This window comes from Pinus tabuliformis, chromosome 1_2, assembly GCF_031772625.1.
Source record: "Pinus tabuliformis cultivar Carrire ecotype Pingquan chromosome 1_2, CPIR1, whole genome shotgun sequence".
NCBI lineage: Eukaryota > Viridiplantae > Streptophyta > Pinopsida > Pinales > Pinaceae > Pinus > Pinus tabuliformis.
In genome coordinates this window covers 882,356,610-882,363,904 of record NC_142298.1, presented here as the reverse complement: position 1 = coordinate 882,363,904, position 7,295 = coordinate 882,356,610, and positions in this window count along the sequence as shown.

Sequence of the window (7,295 nt, the reverse complement as noted above, 5' to 3'; positions counted from 1 at the left end):
TCTCTTTGTTTAGGTTCAGAACAATAACAAAGCTCTTGGAAATTCATGGGTGGGTAAAAGTTATCAGACTAGTTGGGTCCTTCCATTTTTAATCATTGTCTGTAAGCATTGAATCTAAATTACAAAATCCATTCAGGTTCCTTCTCTTTAGCTGAAATTAACCTAAGCTTTGGAGAGTTGTAAGCTTTAATGGATCTAAGTATACGCTATTTAAAACATAGTAACACAGTTTAAAAATATAAGCATTGAGATCAGAATCTAAGGATGAAACATAAAATATTTTATGTTCATGATTACAAGAAATTTTAATTTTATGTAACAATGTTTGAGGAAGGTCTATCACTTGCATCCTACCAAAAAAAATTCTTGCATCACTCGACTTTGAATTTGGGCATGCTAGAGTCCATTACACAAACAATCACCACTAAAAAAAGGTGAAAAGAAAAAATAAAGTTTCATGCATTATGGCCCTAGAAAAGTTAGGGAGGAGTGAATCGATCTGTACAATAAGGACATGCAAAATTATTACTTGTCCATTCTCTTTTGATGAATTGTTGTCCACAATCAAGATCTACATTGTCATAATCATTAAACCCTTTGTACAATAAGGACATGCAAAATTATTACTTGTGCATTGTCTTTTGATGAATTGTTGGCCGCAATCAAGATCTGCATTATCATAATCATTAAACCCTTTTTACAATAAGGACATGCAAAATTATTACTTGTGCATTGTCTTTTGATGAATTGTTAGCCCAATGAAGATCTGCATTATCATAATCATTAAACCCTCAGCTCTAGATAAAATTTATTCTTTGATCATATAACCCTCAAAATTGTTTACAATCAAGATCCACATTATCATAATCATTATACCCCCAACTCTAGATAAAATCTATGCTTTGATCATATAAAGCCTTGAAATTTTTTACGTATAAGAACAAAAATCATATTTAGTAAAAAGGAAGAACTCTCGAGAGTCCAAATTCATATCGATGTACAAATTACCAAAACGTCCACGCCCAATGACCTTGCCCTTCCTCCATATAGTGGTTGATGCTCTCCTAAGGTGCTTCCCATGGAATCTTCATCTAGGTTTGAATCCCATGAAATCCATAGATCACATTGATGGTCTTCCTTATTTTGGCATTTCCACACAGATATAGACAATGCAAAGAAAAATTGAATGCTACAATGTGATGTTGTAACCTTTGAATATTTTATTTGAACCCAACGCTAAATTGGAAATGAAAAAGAAAGAAATTTTTATAATGGAAAAAATAAAAGAAATATTTATAATATAATATAAAATATATAAATTACAATTGGTTAAATGATTTATTTTTACTAAGAATTTGTTATTTTTGCGTAAGACGATAAATTAAAAAGAAGAAGAAGAAGTTAAAAATTATATTGGGATGAGTGTAAACATTTAAATATGACTTGAATTAATAATAAAAATTTAAATGAATAAAAATAATAAAATTCAATTTGTTATATTTTGATTTTGTTATTAATAGGCTTTCTTACAATACCATGGGCCAAAATCATGGATTATCAATACTACAAGTCCAAAAACCATAACTTATTTCACAACCAAAATATTTTATAAAAATATGACAAGATTCTTAACTGTTGGGTTGTGTTAAATTATTTCCACGTAGTTAACAAGGGGTTTGAAGGGCACCCGTAACCCCATTTTATGGGGTCCAGGGCAGCGCCCCGAAAAATTATGGTTTTGGACCCTATGTTAGGTTGGGCAGACCCACCTATGGTTTTGTGCATGATTTTCGCACATGTTTTTTGGACGTGATGGTTTTCGGTCCATGGTATTGGACGTGATGGTTTTTGGTCCATGGTACTGGATGCTTCGGCATGTATAAATATGTATTGTAACATTCAAAGGAATATAATGAAAAGTCAAGCCAGTAGTCTCGGTTTTGGGATCCAGGGGAAAATCTCTATGTATATGTGTTTTATGTGTTATGATCTCGCATTGTTTATTTTCTGTGTTTTAGAATTCGTATGCAGGTAATTTCTGTACAGGGTTAAAACCTACATTTGGTATTAGAGTTGTTTTGGCTTCAAGGGGACGCCTTTATTGTTGAGGGCTTTCGCTTGGGCCTGTGGCAGACCCTGTTCAGTGGGAGATCTGCGAGATCGATTCTGGAGGTGAAAGAAGATGGCGAGCAGTGGAAAGATAGAGATCAAGAAATTTAATGGTCAGAGTTTTGAGTTGTGGAAACTCAAGATGGAGGATCTGTTGGTGGATAAAGATCAGTGGATCGCAATAGATCCAGTTACTAAACCAACAGGAGCGTCCGATGAAGAATGGAAGAAGTTGGATCGGAAGGCAAAGAGCACAATATGATTGTGTGTCTCAGATTCAGTATTGCTGAATGTATCAAGGGAAGCTACAGCAAAGGCTTTGTGGGACAAGTTAGGGACTTTGTACCAATCTAAGTCTCTGGTGAATAAACTGTTCCTATGGAAAAAGTTGTAGAACCTGAGGATGAAAGATGGAGACTTGGTGACAGAGCATATGAATTCATTTAATACTATGGTAAGTCAGTTAGCATCTGTTTATATTAAAATTTCAGATGAAGATAAGTGCATCAGTCTATTGTGTTCTCTACTAGATTCGTGGGATAGTCTGGTTATTGCAATAGGTAGCAATGCAACTACCTTGCATTTTGATGAAATGGTCTCATCCTTGCTGACGGAGGAGATGAGACAGAAAAATATGGAGAGCGAAAATGGTGATGCACTGTCTGTACGAGGGCGGACCCAGAACAGAATAAAAAATATGTCATTGAGTGGGAGATCTAAATATAAAGCGAGATCTAAATCTCTAGGAAAACCTGTAAAGGTGGTGTGTTGGAAATGTGGAAAGGAAGGGCACTACAAAAGGGACTGTAAATCTGAAGCTCCTGACAAGGCAAAGGGATCTAACGAGGCTCCTTCTGCAGAGGTGAAAAACACCTCAGATGAAGGTGGGGATTTGTACTTGGCTTCTTCAAGTACACATGTAGATCACGACGCATGGTTGATTGACTCAGGTGCATCCTTTCACTTCACTCCCCATAGAGAGTGGTTCTGTGAGTATGAGAAATATGATGGTGGCTATGTATTCTTGGGGGATGACAGGAAGGCTAAAATCATTGGTCGTGGAAAAGTAAAGTTGAAATTGAAAGGTGGAAGGGTTAGAACACTTCTAGGTGTTCTACATATTCCTGCATTAGCTAGAAATATGATTTATGTTAGCAAGCAGGATGATGCAGGTATAAACATAGTGTTCGAGAAGGATACCTGCAAGATGGTTCAGGGAGCACTAGTATTGATGCAGGGAGTTCAGATTGGAACTCTGTACAAGCTACAAGGTAGCACTGTTATTGATGGGTGCAATAGTTCTTTGGTTCTTGAAAGTTGAGTAGAAAATCTAGTGGTCTCTAGAGAGAAGACCATGATGTGGCATCAAAGGCTTGGACATATTAGAGAGAAGGGCCTTTGAATACTTCATGGTAAAGGTATGGTAGAAGATATTAATAATAGCTCTCTGTATTTTGATTTTTGTGAAAATTGTGTATATGGGAAGCAGAATCGGATGAGTTTCCCCTCTGGTAGTAAGAGGGCGAAACAGATATTAGAGCTTGTGCACAGTGATGTGTTTTGACCTATGAAGGTTGTATCACTGGGTAAGTCTATGTACTATGTATCATTTATAGATGACTTCTCAAGGAATAAGTGGATATATTTCCTTAAGAAGAAATTTGAAATCTTTGATAGGTTTAAAGAATTTAAGGCTCTCATGGAAAATCATACAAAGAAGAAGATAAAGGTGCTAAGGACAGATAATGGTGGGGAGTTTTACTGCAAGGAATTTGAAGAATTTTGTAAGAAGTGTGGTATATCATGACAGAAAACTACTCCATATACACCTCATCAAAATGGAGTTGCAGAAAGAATGAACAAGACGTTGATGGAAAGGGAAAGAAGCATGCTCAGTTGTGCCAGGTTAAGACAAGAATTTTGGGTAGAGGCGATGGATACTGCATGTTACCTGGTCAACAGGTCACCTTCATCAGCGTTGGAGGATAAGACTCCATAAGAGGTATGGACTGGTAAGAAACCGTCTCTTTCACATCTGAGGGTATTTGGATGTGATGCATATGTACATGTTCCAAAGGAGAAATGAACCAAGTTGGAGAGTAAATCTGAAAAGTGCATCTTTATTGGGTATAAAGATGGTTTAAAGAGTTATAAGCTTTGGAACCCAGTCACACAGAAGGTTGTGTACAACCGAGATGTGGTGTTTATAGAGGTGAAAGATGTTATTAAACATGAAATACAATGAAAGGAACCTGAGAAGATAGAGTTTGCACTAAAGGAGGAAGAATCAAACTCTACAGCGGAGGAGGAATCAAAAGATGAAGAGATACAAACTCCGGCAGTGAGAAGATCAGTTCGAGAAAGAAGGTAGCTTGAAAGGTATAGTCCATCTGCTTTCTGTTCAAATTTTTCTCTATTTATTACTGACGATGATCCCATAACTATGAAGGAAGCAGTAGATTCAGACGATGGAAAACTCTGGAAAGAGGCCATGGTTGATGAAATGGCATCTTTGTACAAAAATGATTGTTGGGATCTAGTGGAGTTTCCGGCTAGAAGGAAACCCATTGGCAGCAAATGGGTGTTCAAAAAGAAGACAAATGCAGAAGGAAAAGAGGAGAAATACAAACCTGGGTTGGTAGCAAAAGGTTATTCCCAGGTGCTGGGAATTTATTTTGGTGATATTTTTTCTCCTGTTGCTAAGGTAACTTCTATTAGATTACTTTCATCTGTTGTCGTTGCTTTTGATTTTGAGGTAGAATAGATGGATGTGAAGACATCATTTCTTCATGGGTATGTGGAAGAGGAAATCCACATGAAGCAACTTGAAGGCTTTGCAGCGAAGGGTAAGAAAGAACCGGTATGCAAGTTAAAGAAGTCTCTGTATGGGTTAAAACAGTCACCAAGGATGTGGTATCAGAAATTTGATACATTTATACAGGGACTTGGCTTCACTAGAAGAAAAGCAGATCACTGTGTGTATTTTAAATTAATTGGTGATCGTGTTATTTATCTGGTCTTGTATGTGGATGATATGTTGCTGGCTGGAAATGACAAAGAAATTATCCAGGATTTGAAGACCCAATTGTCCTCCAAATTGGACATGAAAGATCTTGGTGCTGCAAACTATATTTTGGGCGTGGAAATTAAAAGAGATCGGGCAAAGAGGAAGCTCTGGTTAAACCAGAGGAAGTATGTCGAGAAAATACTGCAGAAGTTTAATATGTAGAATAGTAAACCGATGAAGATTCCTATTCCTGTAGGTGTGAGGTTATCTGTTGAACAGTGTCCCAATACACAAGAAGAGGAAGAGGACATGTCCCGTGTTCCATATGCAAGTGCAGTCAGTAGCTTGATGTATGCAATGGTCTGTACTAGACCAGACATTGCACATGCAGTGGGAGTATTGAGCAGGTTTATGTCAAAACCAGGAAAGGAGCATTGGACAGCAGTGAAGCGGGTTTTCAGGTATTTGCATGGTACTAGTGATTGTGGTTTGTGCTACCAAGGAAGACCACGATTGGACAGAGTGTTGAATATTTGTGGCTTTGTTGATGCAGACTTGGCTGGAGATCTCGATAAGAGAAGATCTACAAGTGGGTACGTGTTTAATCTATTTTGAGGTGCAGTCAGTTGGATGAGTAAGAAACAATCTGTAGTGGCACTATCAACTTTAGAGGCAGAATACATGGCAGCCACTCATGCAAGCAAGGAATCAGTTTGGTTGCAGATTGTGTTCAAGTATGGGGTTAGTACAGGGAGCTGTAAGGATAGACTGTGACAGCGAAAGTGCAATTTTCTTGGCAGAGAACCCCACATATCATTCAAAGACAAAGCACATTAATGTTTAGTATCACTTTGTGAGGGATATGATAAAAGGCAAAAAGGTGTTGCTGGTAAAGGTGGACACTTTAAAGAATATTGCAAATGCATTGACAAAATATGTGAGCTCTGAGAAGTTCTCTTGGTGTAGAGAGACAATGGGCATTTCAGAGCTGGAAAAATGACTAAGCTCTCTTATGGCCCCCTGTGGAAAGAAAACAACAGGTGGGAGAATGTTGGGTTGTGTTATATTCTTTCCACGTAGTTAACAGGGGGTTTGAAGGTCACCCGTAAACCCACTTTATGGGGTCACGGGGAAAATCTCAGTGTATATGTGTTTTATGTGTAATGATCTCGCATTGTTTATTTTTTGTGTTTTATAATTTGTATGTAGGTAATTTCTGTACAAGGTTAAAACCTACATTAACTGTGGATATTCACCCCCACATTACGGTAAATGTTATTAACTTGGAAAAATATCCTTTGTTACAATACCATGGGTCAATACCATGGATTATCAATACCACATGCCCAAAAACATAAATTATTTCACAATCAAAATATTTTATAACAATATGAAAAGATTGTTAACCATGGATATTCACCCTCACTTTACCATGGATATTAACATGTAAATTGGCTTTGTTACAATACCATGGGCCAATACCATAACTTATTTCATAGTTAAAATAATTTTATTTTAATTTAATTTTACAACATTTTCTTAATTGAATCTAAAATGGAAAATGCTACAATTTGAGATATATATAAACCCTCTATCCTCATGACTACTAAAACTATTCCCATAGAAATAGTGATGGGGGGGAGAGAGAGTGAGGTGGGAGAGAAGGAGCGAGAGGAAGGAAGAGAGAGGAGAAAGAGAGGGAGAGATGGAGTTGGAGTGATAGAGAGAGGAAGGAAAGAACAAAGATATAGAGAGATAGAGGTAGAGAGAGAGAGGAGTGAGAAGGGAGAGATCGGGAGAGAGTGAGGGAGAGAGGAGAGGAGGGAAGAGAAATAAGAGGAGAAGATAGAGATAGAAAGAGAAGGGGAAAGGAGAGAGATAGTGATAGATTTAGATGGAAGAGAGAGAGAGAGAGAAGGAGATTGATTTGGGGGGATAGATAGAGGGAGGTGGGATATAAGGGATAAAGAGGAAGGGAGATAGAGATGAGGAGAGAGAGAAGGAATTGGAGGGGGTAGTAGGGGGAGAGAACAAGAGAAACATAGAGGGAGAAAGGTGGAGAGAGGGAGGGGGTTACAAGGGATTCATGGAGAGAGAGTGAGGGACGGAGGAGAGTAGGAGGGAATAGAGGAAAGGACATAGATAGAGGGGGAGAGAAGGGGAAGATGGAGATACATAA